The following is a 20762-nucleotide window of genomic DNA, read 5'->3' as shown; positions in this document are numbered from 1 at the left end:
CGCATTTCTCTCCTCTCCCCATCTTCTCTCCTGTCCTCTCCTTTTTTAATACCATCACTGATATAGCTCGCTCCCTGTCTCTTCCCCTTCATTTAACGCACGCACGCACGCGCACGCATGCACACACACTATAATGCTAAAGTAAATCTCATGGGAGGGGACATGAGGATGTGATGTGCTTCATCTTCCATAATTAAAAGTAGGCTCAAACAATGGAGGTAATTGATATAATGCAAATATAAATAAGCTCTTTTTATAGGCTACTGGAACCTACGGGCACACGCTGTGATCTCAATTGTTGCTGATATAATGTAATAAATAGCTTGCAAGTGTACAGAGCAGCCTAATACACAAGCATAATGTGTTTCAATCCTCCAGTCATTAATGTACTAGATCTAGATGTAGTCATACTTCAGGACATATTTATTGTTAGACTGTGCCTGCTGTGTGTACATTAATATATAGTCTCTGTGGGCGAATGGTAAGAAGGCAGCTCCATGTTTATATATAGAACATGTGGTGTAACTGTCAGGACAACTGCTGCTGTCTTGTCCTATCCTGTCTCCTTCACCGTTCCAACCACAGCACTTGCTGGCTGATTCCATTTGTTTCTCATTATTTTTCTTGGAAATGTTCCCTCGTGGCAACAAAGTAAGTAACTAGTCATACGATATATAATGTATCCCTGGTTACTCTGTGTGACAAATAGTTGCACCGTCCCATTGGCACTGCCGATTTCCATTAGACCCATCTTTCTAGTCCATCTGTACCTGTCCCACTGCTGTGCTGTGTGTCAAACTCATTGTAGCATTGATTACACTGTACATAAACATTAACATTACTGCCTTTAAACTCCAGACCAGATTCTTTCCCTGAAGATGTTCTCTGCTGCTGTAAAAGCAACATACAATAGCTTACTTACTGTACGTGAGTGACTCATTACAACTACTTGTGTTTGCTGCTTGTCAGTAATCCCGGGGAACTGTTCACTGGGTCTAGGTGCTGAAATGTATGGAGCTGTCCAGTGCTGAAAGGAAAGAACTGGATGGTTACACAGCACCGTGTGAGTGCACACACACGCCTACACTAAATCTAGTGCTTTTCTGAGTAGAAGGAAATATACTAGGGTTTGAGCTCATGGTTAGGTTTGTAATTAGGGTTGTGGTATGCGTTGGGAGTGTGTTAGTATAAAATGTAAGGTTAGGCATGTAGATGTGGAGTTAAGGTCATAGCAATATATTTGTATAAACTCAGGAGGAGAATATTATGCACTGGAGGAGAAAGAGGGACTTTTTAGATTTCCTCATTTTCTGTCTGGATGACTGCTATGATTACCTACAGTAGTTAATTGTTAGACCAGGCTGACCAATGGTGTAACTTGATCAGTCAATGACAGATTTTGTCAGTCATAGACATTTGTGTTGATTTACTATTATTACAAATATTATACAAAAATGGTACAGGATAAATTTTTCTTTGTTTTTGAATAATTGCTGAATTACCTAAAATGTAATCTTGGCAATGTTAATAGGCTCCCTTTGAAACGAGTGGCTTCACAGAAGCAGGCTGTTGTCCAGTCTCCAGATTGAACATGTCCAGATGTGAGGGTGTAGTTAATACCTCACTGTGGTAAAATGACATTTGGTGTTGTGAAAGCAAAAAATAGTGGAAACAGATCAGTGCAGTGGATCAATTGGAATTCAGCAGTCAGATGAATGCAGCAGCAGATATGTGTCCTCATTGCAAAGCCCAGGGGGCAGTGAAGTGGAAAATGCATTTATGCTGTTCCTCTGTTTGTGCAGCCTGGCTGCAAGTCAATAATATTCCACTCTCTCCACAGTAAATGCAAAACGAATGATGTCAATAGGAATGCTGAGAGAGGGCAGCCTGGACCAGGGGGGCAGTAAATTAAATCTATCCAGATCCAACATCTCTATTCACCTGAGTGTTGTAAACAAATACTAGTCACATACAGTATCACCTAATCCAGGATTAGATTCACCTCTAATTGGGCCTGTGTGCAGCGAGCTAACTGTTAAATTGCCCTCAGATGGAGGGTACTGCTCAATAACATCTTGGCCAATCATCCAGGGAACGAAGTGACGAGTCCCTAACAAGGTAGGAAGCCTTGACCTGAGCAGCACCCAGACACAACAAACTGAACTGAACAAAAAAATGTACTCACGTGCTCCCCATCACACTGGATAGTTCTTTGTAATGCACTTAAAGGGACTACACCATGAATTTTAACTTTTCCTTCTTTTTTGTGTGTTTTTGGTCTCCCCTACCTCTCTTCTTTCCCAAAAAAATACCCCAGTTTGAGCACTCAGGCTTTCCTAGCATATCTGGGGCTTTATGTAAATTGGTCTAAAAACAAGCCAAACTGATTTGGCCCCGAAAGTGACGTCACTAGTGGTACAATCCTTCCCGTGTTTAAGTTCCAACTTAGGAAAAAAAAACTCAGAACCAGGAGAAAACATGCATACAAACTGGCTCAATAGCACCACGTGCAAATCAGGACAATGTTGTATTGCAGGTGAAAGTGCTTTATAAGCCAAAGAGAAGTTAGTTGGAATGAGTATATCTGAGGGTTGATTTAGGCTCAAACCTTTTGAAAAACGTTTGAGGGACATAATGATATTACATATTAAATGTTTTTTTTTAATTCATGATGTAGATCCTTTAAATAGTAGGTTGCACACATGATGCGAAGGACATAATCATCATCACTGTCCATTCTAAACCCGTCATTGACTTCCCCAGCTATAACATCTCGTTGATAGCGGGCTTTATGTAAAAAAAAAAAGATCTGATAATGACACTGAGTGTGGCACCCATTATGTCTTCTGCTCTGGTAATAGTGATAGGTTTCTACAGGGGTTATGAGCCTGTTCAGGGGCTCATCATTACAGCAATGTGTTGGGGGGGGGGCAATCACTGTCATCTAAATGTTTGGCAGTTTAACATTTAGTTCTGCCCCTGTATATGATTTGAATTAAGAATGAATGAAGTTAATCAGTCCAAATCTGCCCTCTTCTCAATTAAAGTTTATTTTAGAATACCTCCATTGTATATTTGCCACTTTAACTCATCAGCAGCTGTTACAATACCACCTTTCCATTTGATATAATTTGTAGCAAGTTAAGCTCTGCCATTTGACATTTGTAGCCTTGTCTGGCTTAAATTAATGTAATTTTCCATACATTTTCAAATACATTGCCTATTGGATCGTAGATCCTTACACTGGCACCACATGCATCCCAGGGACAATGTCAAGGTCAGAAGCTGAAGCTTGCGTTTGTTTATGGATGGGTATTTATAGGCAACATTTAAAGGGACTACACCATGAATTTTAACTTTTTCTTCTTTTTTGTGTGTTTTTGGTCTCCCCTACCTCTCTCCTATCCCCAAAAATACCCCAGTTTGAACACTCAGGCTTTCACAGCAAATCTGGGGTTTTCTGTAAATTGGTCTCAAAACAGGCCAAACTGATTTGGTCCCTGACATGACGTCACGTCAGGGTACAATCCCTCCCGTTTTTCAGTTCCAACCCAAAAAAATAAGAAAAAAATGTCTTCTTTTTTTTTTTTTTACTTTTTCCACACAGAACCAGGAGATAACATGCATACAAACTGGCTCAATAGCGCCCCGTGCCAAACAGGACAATGTGGTATTGCAGGTGAAAGTGCTTTATAAGCCAGAGAGAAGTTTGTTGGAATGAGTATATCTGAGGCTTGATTTAGGCTCAAACCTTTTGAAAAATGTTTGAGGGACATAAATAATATGATATTAAATATATATATATTTTTAAATTCATGGTGTAGACCCTTTAATTGAGCTTTTTGCACCTTTCTGATTGCTTTTATGTCGATTGTGCTTTAGGTCGGACAGTGGTGACAGTGCAGCCCTACACATTGTGTCACTCACACCTCAGTTCCAACCTGAAAGTGGTCCAGGACACCTGGACAGGACACCTTAATAGGAGAGCACACATGGTCAGGGAAAGCACACATTCTCTTTGAGCGTTGGCTTCATTTCCAGCTGTCGCCACGATTAGTTGTCTCTGTGTCTATGCTCTAACTAACCAGAGAGTCCAAACCTAGTATATGGATGGATCATGTATGAAACACTGGAGGGCTTTTACACATGTTTAAGTCACATGGTTATAGTTGTCTTAATGGCCAGAAAAACCAAATGTATGGATCTCTGGTGGAATAGTTCCTCTTGTAGGTGATGAAATATTCCTTGATGTCTCGGGCTATTCGGTACGGTACGGGGTCGTTCGGTTCGGTATACCAGTGTGGTTTGCTATTTACACCCCTACTAAGAAGACGTTTTTTTCTGTAGTGTGGATAGTGTGAAGTTTCTGTCACACTGTTTAAAATAGAAAGGTTTTTCAGTGTGAATACGCTGGTGTCTCTTCAGGTTACATAACGTACTGAAACTCTTGTCACACTGTTTACAGAGGAAAGGTTTTTCTCCAGTGTGAATACGCTGGTGTGTCTTCAGGTTACTTAACTGACTGAAACTCTTGTCACACTGTTTACAGTAGAAAGGTTTTTCTCCAGTGTGAATACGCTGGTGTTTGTGCAGAGTACCTAACTCAGTGAAAATCTGGCCACACTCTTTACAATGGAAAGGTCTTTCTCCCGTGTGGATACGCTGGTGTTTCTTCAAGTTATCTAACAGACTGAAACTCTTGTCACACTGTTTACACAAGAAAGGTCTTTCTCCCGTGTGGACACTCTGGTGTGTCTTCAGGTTACCTAACAGATTGAAACTCTGGCCACAATGTTTACAACAGAAAGGTTTTTCTCCAGTGTGAATACGCTGGTGTCTTTTCAGGTTACCTAACAGACTGAAACTCTTGTCACACTGTTTACAACAGAAAGGTCTTTCTCCCGTGTGGAGATGCTGGTGTGTCTTCAAGTAATTGTGACTGAAACTCTTGTCACATGTGTTACAGATGTGAGTTTTCTTTCCTGTGTCAGTCAGACAATGTGCCTTCACTTGCGATTGAGTTGAAGTCTTGGTAGACTGTTGACTACTGTAAGGTCTTTCTTCATCTGAGTTTCCTTGCTGCTGGCTCCTTGTCATTAACAATGGGTTCATCGTCAAAGCTGCTGCTTATGCATGGGCTGTAATGGTCCAATAACGTAACCAATGATGTGTGACCTTACGATCCGGGATTGGAGGTTACAGGGCAATTATCAGCTGAAAATCAAATGTATGGCTCTCTGTTGGAATAGTTCCTCTTGTAGGTGATGAAATGTTCCTCGATGTCCCTCTCCATGTGTGTCATTCACACAGTGCAGTCTGGTTTTAAACTGAGCTGATTCAAAGCTCACGTCATCATTATGTTGTCACTATGTCAGCCATGCCCAAATATGGAGTTCCATGTCATTTACTGTCAAACCTCAATTGTCTTCCAAGAAAACACAAAATTCCGTAAAATCAGCCAATAAGGATGCTCTCAGCGGTTCCTCTTAGGATTGGGTATTGCCTACAACCTCATAATACAATACGTACAGTATCACGATATAGAGATCATGATATGTATCGCGATACACGTTGATTTTGAATAATAACCATGTCCCACCTAATTGTCTACAACAGCACTTCTTTATTACTTGATTGATTGATAGTTACATTTATAATACTTTTGTCTAAAAGGTCCGACCAAAAAAGTCCTTGCGGACTTGTTTCCGTTGGGGTCCTTGACTTAATTTCATAGACATGAAAGAGGTTCGGGCCGCTACGCGGCCTTCACACCTATACGTTGCACTGCCGATCCGACCAATATGTCTGAGTCATAGTGTTGGGGACTTTGTCAGAGTACCCGTTGTACTCGTCTGGCTGACTCTGTGTCCCTTTTGTGCCCATACATGGAGATATCTGTCAGCCCTTGTCCCTTTTTGGCCCATATGGATACCCCTGATTTAATCAGTATCTGGCCATATATTGGATACCCATATGGGCATATTAGTTGGATCGGCAATTCTGGACAACTGGATATCCGAACTACTCGACGCCGGGCACCACACTCCCTCGAGTCCTTGCCGCTACGCACTGTGTTTTGAGTCGCACATGACCATATATGGGCATAGCGGCCGGATCTCTGTATCTGTCAGTCCTTGTCCCTTTATGCTCATATATGAGACCGCTAATGTCATCATATCTCATATGATATATATATCTCATATCTCACATCATAACTCAGCAGTGGCGACATCAGGAGCACATGGCAGGCAGTACACACCTTGACAGACTGCAAAACAAGAACCAGAAGCGAGGTGAACCCGCCTGCCTCCCTCCCCAACGAACTGAACACTTTCTACGGCCGGTTTGAGATCAGCTCCAACCGCGGCAGCCAAGCGGGGCCATCAGCAGCACCAGCAGAGGAGAACCCTCCTCTAACCATCTCGGAGAGAGAAGTGCGTACAGCCTTCACACGGGTCAACATCCACAAGGCAGCCGGACCTGATGGGATTCCAGGCCGGGTCCTTAAGACATGTGCAGACCAGCTGGCGGGTGTCTTCGCTGACATCTTTAACCTCTCCCTCTCCCTGGCTGTGGTCCCTGCAGGGTTCAAAATGTCAACTATTGTGCCCATTCCCAAAAAGGCCAAAGTGACATGCCTGAACGACTGGAGACCTGTTGCTCTCACCCCGATCGTCAGCAAGTGTTTCGAGAAACTGGTGAGGGAATACATCAGCTCCACGCTACCTGCCTCGCTGGATCCGTGGCAGTATGCATACCGCAAAAACAGATCCACCGACGACGCTATTGCCATGGCTCTCCACACCGTCCTCTCGCACATGGACAACAAGCTGCTGAAGGACAAATATGTACGTATGCTGTTCGTGGACTACAGCTCAGCATTCAACACCATTGTCCCAGCAATACTTGACAAAAAGCTCAGACACCTAGGGCTACACCCAATCATGTGCGACTGGATACAGGACTTCTTGTCCAACCGACATCAGGTGGTGAGAATGGGCAGCATCACATCCGACCCCCTGACCCTCAACACCGGAGCACCCCAGGGATGCGTGCTGAGCCCTCTCCTCTACTCCCTGTACACGTATGACTGCATAGCCACACATGTCTCCAACACCATCATAAAGTACGCGGACGACACGACAGTGATAGGCCGAATCGTCAACAACGACGAGTCTGACTACAGAGAGGAGATCAAATCACTGGCACACTGGTGCCGTGAGAACAACCTCTCTCTTAACGTCGACAAGACCAAAGAACTGATCGTGGACTTCAGGAGGCCGCGGAGAGACCATGCGCCCATCCTCATCGACGGTGCTGCAGTGGAAAGGGTCAGTTCCTCGGAGTACACATCGAGGAGGACCTCAAATGGGAGACGCACTCCACACACGTGAGGAAAAAGGCTCAGCAGCGACTGTACTGGCTCCGCCGCCTGAAGAAGCTCGGAGTAGGACGTCGCATCCTCAGGCTGTACTACAACAGTTCTGTTGAAGGCATCCTAACAGGCTGTGTCACGGCCTGGTACGGGAACTGCACTGCCCGAGAAAAGGTCAGCCTACAACGAGTAGTGCGATCGGCAGAGCGGATAATGGGAATCGAGCTCCCAGCGCTCCAGGAACTGTACAAAAAGCGGTGCGTGGTCAAAGCCAAGCGCATCATCAAGGACAAGCACCACCCAAGTCACAGACTGTTCAACCCCCTACAACGACCGCGACCGGGCAAGGGGCTCTACCGCAGTATCAAGAGTTCCACCACCAGATTTTGGTGTAGTTTCAACCCAGCTGCTGTCAGAATGCTGAATGGGGCATAAGCCTGGATGAGTTCAGCAGCCTGACAACAGGCGGGGCAGACTTTTCTGGCTCTTCCTTCCTGAACACACCTGTGGATTATACCAGGGACAATGACTTGGACTTTTAGCCCCCCCTCGGACACACCTGTGGACTACACCAGGTACAAATGACTTTTTGTTGCACTCCCTCATGGAGCTACATGCGGATTATACTAGGGTCAGTCCACTCTAGGTGGACACGCACTGACCTTTTGCACCTTAATCCCTTGTATAACGCACTGACTTTTTTGGGTCTTTTTATTGTGCTCCTTTTCCTCTAAGCACCTTAACGTCCTTTGTCTATCATGCACAGTATAAGTATAACATGCACAGTATACAATACATTGCTGCTATGCTCAGGCACCTTAGTTTAGTTCTTTAGTTTTTTTTATTATCTCAGGTAATTTGTAAATATGTAGATAACTTGTCTGGCCTTCTGTTGCTCTCTTGTTTTTGATCTCCTTCCCACCTGCCCCCCTCTTCTTCTCCCCCCCCCCTCTTCTTTCTATGGAAACTAACGTTGCGATGGGAACGATGTACAAAAAAGAATTTCACCCACTTTTTTACCTTGTAAACCTGTGATGTGACAATAAAACTGATTCTGATTCTGATTCATATAAAAAAAAGTCAAAAAGCGGAAGTGGTCATTTTTGACTAACACATCGGGTGCCAAACACGGTAAAAAACGTGTTTTCAGAGAGTAGCGCTTAGGTGCCGAACACGGTAAAAACCGTGTTATCAGTCTTTTTCTTTTTTCTTCCTTTTTTTCTACAAGGGGGGGGGGGGGCTAGCGCAGCTCTGGAATCACCCACGGTGACTCAGAGAAGGAAGGGACAGATGGATCACCGTGTCAAAAAACATGGCTCCCCGTCCGCTCCCGTTCTATCTCCTTGATAAAAACCTCCATATCTCCTAAGTTATTGGGACCACCCACCAAGTGTGGGGCCTTAAGCATGCTGGGAACTGGAGTTATGGCTGTTTAAACCCCAGCCAATAGGAACACAGAGGGGAAATTACAGCCTTTCCCTATGGGACATCTAAAATCACCCAATAAGTTTGTGGCCTTTAGCATGCTGGTAACTGGAGTTCGCCCGCCCACCCACCAGCCAATTTGAATATATATATATATTTGAATATATATATATATATATATACATATTTTAGCCATCATGTCCCTCTATTAGCCACTATATTATTGTGCTGGTGTGTTTCCCTGCAGACAGACATTATTGTTCCACACCTTCCCTGTTTGTACACACAGACCAGAAATCTTGAATAGTCGAGCTTTAACCCTATATACATAGGCTATTTGAAAATATAACGTCCATTCAAAGTGGGTTAAAAACAAAAGCAGTGTAAAAGCAATTTCAGTTTACTATTAAGGACTTTGAGGTCATAAAAAGAAGCACTCCTCTTCCCCAACACTCCGCTGAACGTGTTATGAATGGGTATGAATGAATGGGTATGGTGCAGCAGCTTAATATGTTGGTGTGGAAACTCTTTTTTTTTGTTAAAAAAAAAAAGAAATTGGTTCATTTGGTGTGGGCCGTTCAGTTCGGTACACTGGTGTGGTTTGCTATTTACACAAGTTTTTTTCTGTAGTGTGGATACACTGCTGGTGTATCTTTAGAGTGTCGAACCGACTGAAGCTTCTGTGACACTGTTTAGAGTCGAAAGGTTTTTCTCCAGTGTGATTACGCGTGTGTCTTAAGGCTACCTAACTGACTGAAACTCCTGTCAAACTATTTACAATAGAAAGATGTTTCTCCAGTGTGGATACGCTAGTGTGTCTTCAGGATACCAGCTGAAAATCATATGTATGGATCTCTTCTTGTGTCTATACATCATTATTGTTTTAATATTACCAGTTGACTCACAGCTCACTGTCTCTCAGTGTATTAGACAGAAACCACTTCACTTCATTCATAATGATACGTGTCTTAAATTAAACATATGCCTGTATATCATATAAAACAAAGCAAAGCTTTGTTGTATTCAATCAGCAGCTATGTGATCCTACAGTTGCCAGTTGATGTAAATACAGCATCATTTGAGAATATTGTGGCTGTAGAGCACTGGAATCATGTCATAACACTCATTCAAAATGGCAGATCTACAAGCTCACAATGTGTTGCATCGTAACACATTGTGAGCTTGCAAATCTGCTATTTTCATTATATGTATATATTTGACAATCACTCATAAATCGTAATTGAGGCAAAAGTTTGAATTAATCGTGATATTGATTTGAAGTCATATCGACCAGCCCTGGTGACGGATGCTGTGTCAAAGACATTCGCCATTTCCTTCATTCATATTTGTGAGTGAGCAGTGACTGTAATCTTTCAGCAGTGACTGTAATCTTTCAGCAGTGACTGTAATCTTTCAGCAGTAACTGTAATCTTTCAGCAGGCTCCTTTGAAAACCAAAGTAGAAAAAACTGAGTTTAGACACTGGATTCTTTAAAAACCATATCAGTTGAAAAGCAAGGGGACACACTCGAGGGCATTTGGGGTGATTTGAATAACGTATTGGTCTCAGTTGCGTTCAAAGCTGTTGGTTGAATCTGTCATTGACGCCAGTGCTGTTTAGGGGACATGTCCCTATCCATTGTCACCACAACAACAATACAATGCAAAATGACCTTGTTACACACGTGTCGAACAATGAAACGAACATATGAGAGCATAAAATATATATTTATTCCATTTTAAATATATTCTTTATTCCTTATTGACTATTTGTCTGATTGCTTGTGTGCCATTATGAGTTCGAATGTAACAAATACAATGCATCAGTTTTATGGATGCCTTTGGCTCACACGTTAGGAAATTGAACAAGACTTTCACTACTGAATTATTCTGTAAAGGTTTTCTAATTCACAATGTTTTTTACCTATACTTTTCTGTCTTCATGGATAAATACTCACTGCAAGGTAAATAAGCCTGATTTAGTGCAAGTGAGATTACATTAGCACCCTTAGCCTGGCATTGATGGCTTCTCTCCTGTAGTTTATGCCTCATCGATTATTTATTGACTTAAAAAGAAAGGCTAGTAAACATATTTAGGTGTAACGACTGGCTATGGTGTTAGCAGTGACCATACTAGCTTCTGCAGAAAGACAGACAGATAGAAAGACATGTAATTGTCATATGAATATATTTCATAGACGGTATAACATCTGTGTAGACCTGCTGATCTGTAGCAGTTGTGATTAATAGATGACAAAGAAGGAGAACTCCCTCTGCACCCTGCTAGTTGAGCCATAACAATGTTTGGAGCCTCTTGTGGTCCCATGTCAACTTCATTAATCAGTCATATTAGCAACAGCCGCTGCTGAATATTCTATTTTTGGGCACTAGATAATTTTACCATGTTTCCTTATTCTCCCAGAGAGAGAGAGAGAGGAGGGGGGTGATGGACGGAGAGTGAGGCACAATCTCTGCAGAAATAATGTTATAATAATGACAGCACAGTCCCCTGCCTGTTGACTGTTTTAGGGCTAACCTGCGACCTACACTATAACCATTTTATGGGGATGGGGTTAGTGTTTATCAGTTACAGTAGGAAGACGATGAGAGAGCGAACATGATTTAGTGACCACATTTTCCTGTTGATGTCTTAGAGGTGGCTGCAGTTGACCTCTGCTGCAGGCGGGGGGAGCAGGAGAGCTCAACCATAAGGATCTTGCTGTGTCCATGATGTGTGCTTTAATACCAGAGACTTTCGTACAGAAGAGCTTCAGGTAGGACAGACAGAGAGAGAGGAGGACGATGAGTGAGACACAGACAGATGGAACAGGACCAGATATGACGGGATGAGACCGCTGGCTGTAAGATTGGATGTGTGTGTGTGTGTGTGTGACCTAAAAGGTCCACTTGCACTGAGGGTCATTTCACTCCCTTGTGAAACCTCAATTTTATTTTAGGATTGGAGAGCATACTAGATTATATTAGAATAATTTGTACTCAAAGGCATATTTGTGCTCTCTAAACTCAGTGTTTTATTGATCAATTAGAAGCTAATATTAATAATTTGTGATACATTACTTTTGAGTAAATATTAAAGTCAAAGACCTATAGTGGATTTGTTGTACTTATGACACAGCTAGCAATCATAATATTTGATATCTGATTGCTACTTCATATATCACATATTTCCTAAGGCAAACATTCACCGATGATAGTTGACGTCGCATGCGTCCCTTTGTGAGTTTGTAGATTGGATATTTTCTGCAAAGAGACTTGGTGTAGAGCGATAAAGGAGCGGGCCTACTATAGACCCCTGGGGGTCCATCCCGGTCAACGAAGTGTATAGGGTTTAAGTGGTTGAGATTGTCTGAAGAATTTCAGACAGCGACTGTGCTCCACAATGACCTTGAAACAGAGAAGGAGCTTAGAGTGCTGAATTCACGGAGGCTGATTCACAGAACAGTACGCTCCAGTTCCTCACAGTCATCAGGCAAGCCTCTCATCAAGTCTGATCCCCAATGTATTATTCATGAGTTCTTTCTGCAAAATTAAAATGATATTCAACAGTAAAATAATGAAAATGACTGGGCTGTGTCAAGGTGCCCACCTACCACCAGCACCATGGCCTACATTACTTATTACTGAACAGTACCTTACCCTACTTATTTGTGTTATACCTTGTATTACTATGTTGGACACAGTTAGCCACAAATGACAAAGTCTGCACACCAACATTTCACTGCACATACCAGTGGTGGAAAAAGTACTGACATTTTTTACTTAAGTAAACGTATCAATACCACAATGTAGAAGTACTCTGTTGCAAGTAAAAGGCCTGTGTTCAAAATGTTACTTGAGTAAGTAAAGTACAAAAGTATTGGCATCAAAATATACTTCAAGTACCCAAATTAAAAGTACTAAAATGTTTGAAAATAGCTGATCTACAAGCTCACAACGCGTTGTAGATCTGCTATTTTCAAATAGCCTATGTATAAAATAGGTCTAAAGTGGTTAATATCTGTTTTATTATATAATCATTTATGATCTGCAAAGTAACTAGTAACTAAAGTTTTTAAATAATGGTAAAGTAAAATCCCAGTACAATATTTGCCACTGAGATGTAGTGGAGTAGAAGTAAAAGTATTGAAAATGGGAAATACTCCAGTAAAGTAAAAAATCCTCAAAAGTGTACTTAAGTACAGTACTTGAGTAAATGTGCTTAGTTACTTTACACCACTGGCACATACACGTACTGTATGAGCATGTGACAAATAAAAACATTGCATCTTGAATTTACCGCATACTGCACATCACAGACATGCTGATAGTGTCAGAGGTTAGAGCAGATCTGGTCGTTGAGCTACAATAAAGTAAACGCACGCTTACATATACACAAAATGTTACATGCTATAATACTGCAGATATTAATCATTAGCATTTAGTTGAGTTTTGCTTAAAACTAAAGTTTTATTTAAAGCTATTGGGGTTCTCTGATAACATACACGTGAGGTGACTCACTATGGGGAACACTCTCTGCATGTCTCTGTGCTCGACATCATTATCCAAGGCAATATTAGCTGGAAGCAAATGCAGTGTCAGCCATCATTCAAAGTAAGAACACCTTCCTCACTTTACACAAGGAGGTGAGACACCTCACTCATGTTATCAGAGAAGCGGGTTCAGCAATTAAGTAACCTTCACTTTTTGTCATTTTGGTGTCTCATTATAATAACTCCTGCATCCAGGGGCGGCCTTAATGATCTGGGGGCCCGTTTCAAGAGCTCATATGGAGGCCCCATATGCACCCCCCCCCCCCAAAAAAAAAAGAAGAACAAATATATATATATTTTTTAAATAATTTGTGGACTGAAGTTGGTTTGCTTCCACAATCCATAATGATGCATTTCGAACTAAATTAATTAGGCTATCTGCACTTCCACCATGGACAGACAGCTAAAACAACTCACTGCACATGATTCACTTGAGCTGAGCCCTGATTCAATCAGATCTACATCCTCTTCTTGCATGAAATTCTTGGACGTCGGCTAGCCAGAGGCGGGCCCCGGACTGGGATGCGAGTCAACATTTTTTTTTTTTGTGGGGGCCCCCTGAGGTTGGGGGCCCGTTTCAATTGAAACGGGTGAAACATAGGAAAGGCCGCCCCTGCCTGCATCGCCAGGCAAGCTTATCTCAAAGACCAATGACAACCCAAGAGGTGAACTGTCTTGAGAGCTCACCATCATGTACAGTATTGTTCCAGGGATGGATTAGTGTATAAATCTTGCATAAGTGACAGGAGAAGCCTAACTTGCAGCAGCACATGTCTCTTAGTGACGGTCCTGAAAAGGGCCCAAGATGTATTCCTAGTGGGCGAAACCCTGCAGGAGCTTGCAGACTCTTGCTGGTGTCAGCTAAAGAAATCACATCCACAATCTGTTAGGAAAGACGTTGCTTATTGATGGGCTTGTATGTTGCTCATGAAATAACTGTTTATATAAATTATCTAACTTTGCACAGACTATGCAACCACTGGTGCCCAGGAGAGGAACATTGGGCCCGATTCACTAAGCTGTTTACGCCTGTATTTTGAACATAAAATAACTTCCCACGTTACAAGTCTGATTCATTAATCTCAGTAAAGTGTGTGTGTGTGTGTGTGTGTGTGTGCACTGTGTGTGTGTGTGTGGGCTGGCTGGCTGGCTGGCTGGCTGCACACAAAGATAAAAAAGAGAAAATGGTTGCTCTCTGTACTCAAAACGTACATCAAACATGTATCTATTATTAAAATTAATAAAAAAGCCTTTCATTATAGTGGCCAAGTAGTAATACAAGCCAACATGTGTTGACCATTGTAGGGCTTCATCAGGGCTGTAATTAATAAAAACTATAGCCATTAAGTTACATAATGAAGCCACCAGGGCATTCCACCACCAGGCGTTCTGTTCTCTCCTCGAATTAATGACTCATGTTCACACTCAGACTACTGGGATTTCACTGGTTTCATGGCTCTTTTTGACTACCAAGAGAACTGTGTCACGCCGTGGATATGTTTACATACGCTGTGGCTAGGTTTCATATGTGTTTCTCAGAACCTAATGTGGGTCCCGCTCAAGAGATGGTATTAACCCTGAGTTCAACTTAAACTTTCAAATCTTTTTTTTTTCTAAAATGTCGTAAATAGCAAGCACACACGTGAGCTTGCAGGTCAGCTATTTTCACTTTAAACATCACAGAACCTCATGAGTTCTAGGAAGTGGATAGATCTGTCCACACTGTGGATAGATTGTATATTAATCGTTATAATCACTGTAGATTGACTATCTATATTTATGATGACATGTTGTCGTCTTTTCCTCATGTATCCACTGTTGATTGACTGTACATATTTACCCATACTACTGAATACATTGTTCATGTACACTTATATTTATACATGTTAATAACTCATCCTTTACTAGATGGGTAAATAGATTGGCCAAAGTACAAACTCCAGCAAACTCATTTGGAGAAATCCTCAAGATGGACTCTTAATGAAGGTGACTGAATGACATGTGTCCCAGTAGATGTGGAGGTTAGCGGGTTAGCAAAGAAAGTGAAGAAAGTAATGGCTAGAGAGGAATTAAAATGAAGTGAACTTTTTAATGACTAGACAGATTTTATTTTTATGTTTGCATTTATATCTTCTCCATATTTCCGGGATAAGCACGTTGTAAAACTTGAGCATGTCCTCAGAATGATGTCATATTATACCAGATGTGAGTCATTTGACCACCATCTCTCCAGGCTAAGAGAAAAGAGTCAATATAAAGCAATCACAGTGTCATGCTCTGCGTTTGCCTGTGGACTGTCGTAAATAAATACAGAGTCCTGCAGGCCTTTGTCACTGGCTGCATGATCTGTCTCTCAAGCTGCGGAATGGACCTTCCCCAGGGCTTGTAGTTGTAATCATAGAGATGTGAAGAAGAAGAAGAAGAAGTCACTGTTATGATGTGTGACCACACCCTGTCAATTACTACAGTATCTTGCCTCCATAAAATGTTTACATTTTGGCCTGAGGGTGGCGCTAGAGGACCAAAATCAGTATTTGTGGTAGAATGCCGGTGCAGAAAATTGCTTGTTAATCCAACCGATCGACGTCACCATCCTAAGAGCCCCTCTGCTGAGTGGGCATAATGCAATGTGATGCAAAGTCTGAGCAGACATTCACACATTGTAAATAACTACCCACTTCTTTGAAAATAGATTTTTCAAGCAGACCAGAACCGTTCACTCTACATTTTGAAACTCTTTGCGATTGTATTGTCAGTCACAGCTGAGATAACCAGGGATAATTTAATTGGACTAGACTAGGCCTATTCAGGAATGATGCTAATGGGAACAAAACAAGTAGCAACACCAAGTTATGCAATACACGGTGTGCCCGTCTGTCAGTCCCTTTTCTGCCCATATATGGAGTTCCTAGTGAGTCATGCCCTAATAAGGAGTCCAGGCCAGACTATGACATCAGTACTATGACGTCATATTAATGACATTAGAGTACTCCATATGTGGATTTTTGGAGATCTGCTGATCTGACCAACTTCCCACTTGGCGCACACACCCTCAGGTCCTCTGAGATGTGCGTGCAGAGTTTGAAGTCGATCGGTTCTCGAGATACGCTGGTGAAACACCCACACACGCACTCACACACATGCAGACATTTCATGAACGTATAGATTTAAATGAAGGTCTAAGATTCAGTGCGGGACTGAGAGGAAAGCAGGAATTGTCTATGATCAGCTGCTGGTCATGGTCATGTTGCCCCTGGTTGCAGGACTGTGTGTATGGCTTTCTACCGCGCGTGCTTGTTTTAGTTAGTTGGAAAATCCTCCAGGGGATAATAATGAAGGCAGGGCTGAGGGAGGAGGTTAAACCTTGGTCCGGTAGGTCTTATAAATCACGGTGGGGGCATGCACATGAGCTTGCATATGAGCTTGCACACATGCATGCTCATGTGCATGCATGCGTGCCTGTGTATACACACAGACATGCAGGCAAAAAAATATGACAAAACACACACGGAAATGTCATTTAACGACAATAGATCTGTATTGTGAGGTGTCATTACTGCAGCAGTCTGCACATGGAAACTACTGAAAATGCTGCACACATCAGACAGCCTCTGACATCAAAGGCATTTCAATCTTTTTTGTTTTAGCTGTTTCATCTCTCCTGAATGACACATGCGACTACGTGCTTTTGCTCTGTTCTTTCTTGGACACAAAATAATCATCTCTTTCGTCTGGATGTGAGAAACATTGTGATCTCTTTAGCCCGCTGCACTTAACTGAGCTGATAGGTGTGCTTAAACATTAAAGAACGCTCAGACAGATCACATCAATTATACCTTCTCACACACGCACGCATGCACGCGCGCGCGCGCACACACACACACACACACACACACACACACACACGCACACACAGTTCACTCACAAGCATTACCCACACAAACACAATTTAGGATGGTTGATGCTGGTTCCATGTCATGAATTATTAAGCTGACTGGTGAGCAAATTAGGAAGCAAACACATTACAGTGCTTTGTGGAGCAGCCCAGACAGAGCCTGAAGCAGAACCTAAACCCAGCATGTACCACAAGACTCTGTTCTGTTCTGACCCAAGACTTTGGTACCACCACTGCAGTGTTAATGTCTGACCCAACAAGACTCTGGTACCACCACTGCAGTGTTGTGATATCATCCAACCTAATGAGTTCAGAAAATTTGACCACTTTACTGTAATGTAGTTTTAAGACCAGGAAAATACTTAATAACAATGTTTTTTTCCACAGTTTTTTCCAGGCTTACTTTTATCTTTGTGACTTAGCTTGCTGCCTTCTTGTTGTGGCCACGGGACGGAAGAGCACTTATGATCGATTGGATTTACAGATACGGAACAAGGCAGGAACAAAATTAAACAAATAAATAAATATGTATAAGCTTTAAAAGCTAGGAAGAACACCACACATCAGCCAGTGAGGAGGAACAGTCCTGTTTCTCAGATAAAGGACAATCCAATGCAAACTTCAGAAGTCCAGGAGCACACAAATGCAATACCAGGTATTTTATTGGTAGAAATAATTGATTCTGCTTCATCAATCATGACGTAGAATGTGTGCAGGACAATTGCATAAACTCAGACTCCACATAATAATCCACTGCATGTGGTATAAATTAAACAAGAGATAGTCTATTAACAGCTTGGCTTCCCTGTGCAACTGAAAATGGTTTTAGACAGCTAAATATATTACCAGTTATCTGGCTAACTGGCACACACAAATGAAAGGGTCTTATGTTTGATAATCTTGAGTTGCGTGTGATCCTGTCTCTACTGTCCTTTAAAAATAGCTTTTTAAAAAGCATGCATGGCAGATGAAGAAGGCCTTTTTCTGCATTTAATACAGAGCACACGTGTGTGTTCTCTGCAGAGTAATTTTACACGCAGTGGTGTCACCATTACCATCCTACCCCACCCTGGGAGCTCTGATTAAATATTTCCATATAATTTACAACAGCTATTAACTTAAAGCCAGGCCATCATTCATCATAATCACAAGAGTCCAACCCAGCTCCTACAAGATAATATAAGCAAGGTTACTGTGTCTTAGAGTTTTTGTTTAGAAGCTACCAAAGGGCCAATATTTTTGTCTTCAAATTGTGCTGGTTTAGTGTTCTGTTATGCTTTGAGAATGTTTCATACACTGCTTATTTCTGTAATATTTTGTCTACTGGAGATGAAAACAACCCATTTTGAGATGTCAGAGCTGTTATGACCCTGGCCTAGGGGAACCAGGGCAGGGAACATAGCAAAAACAAGGGAGACGCAGTGTAAAAAGTATACTTATAGTCAGGGGATATTAGCAGAAAGATTTCCAATCTTGGAATAAATTCCTTACCAAAAAAAATCTTCACCAATGTGTTTGTAAAGGTGTCTAGTAACACATCTCACAAAGACTGAAATTCAGTTTCCCTAGGAGAATGTTTGACAGCTGCTGAAAGTTGGGGTAGGCCTACCCACCATTTCCCTGCAGGGCAAAAAAATAAATAAAAATTGTATTCTGTTTTAAGTAGCATGTGAGGGGTCAAACTAGGGTGTTTTTATGATTCTGAATCCATTGCAAGCATTTGTTTTGCACCAAAACCACTCCTTGGGCTAAAAACGGCCATAGCCATCCTTGTCCAGGTATACTTTTTGTGTAAAAAGCCCATTGAGATTGGGCTGTTTTTAGCCCAAGGAGTGGTTTTGGTGCAAAACAAATGCTTGCAATGGATTCAGAATCATAAAAACACCCTAGTTTGACCCCTCACATGCTACTTAAAACAGACTTAAAATTAGATTTTTGCCCTGCATGGAAATGCAGGGAAATGGTGGGTACCCCAACTTTCAGCAGCTGTCAAAAATTCTCCTAGGGAAACTGAATTTCAGTCTTTGTGAGATGTGTTACTAGACACCTTTACAAACACATTGGTGAAGATTTTTTTTGGTAAGGAATTTAGTTTGGAAATCTTTCTGCTAATATCCCCTGACTATTAGTATTTATTAATGAACTAAACCCAAATCAAACAAACAAAATGAGGTGTGGAAATCAGTAGTCAGTAATGTAATGCGTGTATGGATGAGTGGTGTAGTGTGGGTGCGAGTGTTGTATGTATTAACAAATGTTGGCGGGAGTGCAGGTCAGGGAAGTGCAGAAGACAGGGATCTGCCAAAGGACTGGGCAACAGGCTTTTTATAGGGGCGTGAGCACCCGGGCCCAGGTGCACGCCAATTAGCCTGATGACCTGCATCACTCTGCTCCCCAAGTCCTAGGAACCAATAGAAACAGACAATTAGAAGGGGAAAGCAAACCACAACTCATAAACAGTGGAGTGAAACATATGAAGGTGAAATACATAGCAACTACAGTACACAACATAACCTAATATAGGGAACCGTCGCAGAGCTGTCAAAGCCAACACCTTATTATCAGGTGAAGGATGTGATTTGCATTTAGACTTAAAAAGAACACTTCAGATCATCACAGAATGTTAGGGTTGACGGTGTCTTTTATCTTTTTTCAGAGTTCAGACTAACACCTTTAAACAGTAGCCCCAGGCAAGTGCAAATTGTGTGCACTACTGTGAATTATCCAGACAATGGTTTCATGGACAAACAGATCTGAGTGTTTTCAGTGATTCATGTGTTACTGCAGTGCACACAGTGGACACATGGAGACAGCAGAGTCAATGGGCCCGATTCACTAAGCTGGTCGTCAATAACATATAAATAAAGTGACTAAAGGAGGGTGTATTTTTTTCAAAGCAAAAAATTGACGTGCAATTCACAAAGGGATGTGTAAATCCCTCAAATGTGAAGATCACAGGTGTATGTCATGATGAATCCGGGCGGCTGCCAGTTGATCGTAAAATCTCAAGCGCGCTCCTGAGAAGTTCATTTGCATTGTTCCACGCCCCATTTCACACCATAAAAGGCAACCAGGAATATCTAACGTCAGATGAAAAAAGTCAGCAAAATGGACAGATCTACAAGCTTACAACGCGGCGGAGCGCACCGCATGACAATTTGTAGATCAGAGCAAGCGAGTCCCTCACGCGATTTCACGTTTATAAAGTAAATAGCCACTCTCAAGTGTAATGAAAATAAGAAGTTTGTTTACAAAGTTTAACTTCACGACCAAAGGCTACTAAAACTTGGAATGGACATGATATAAGCCCCCACTGAACAATCGCTCACTCACCTTAGCCGAGGTAAAAAGACGATGCTGGAATATCCGATCATTTTGAGCAGAGATTTATTGATTACTGAGGGGATTCGGTCCTTTGGACGAACCCTCCACTACATCGGAATTGGAAATGACATAATGGACACAGCTTTCATCCATACTGTATCCTCATCTCAAGGTAAGACTGCTTCATGTGATGT

Source organism: Gymnoscopelus braueri (assembly GCF_963280865.1).
Source record: "Gymnoscopelus braueri genome assembly, chromosome: 17".
Classification (NCBI taxonomy): domain Eukaryota; kingdom Metazoa; phylum Chordata; class Actinopteri; order Myctophiformes; family Myctophidae; genus Gymnoscopelus; species Gymnoscopelus braueri.
This window is presented reverse-complemented; position numbering follows the sequence as displayed.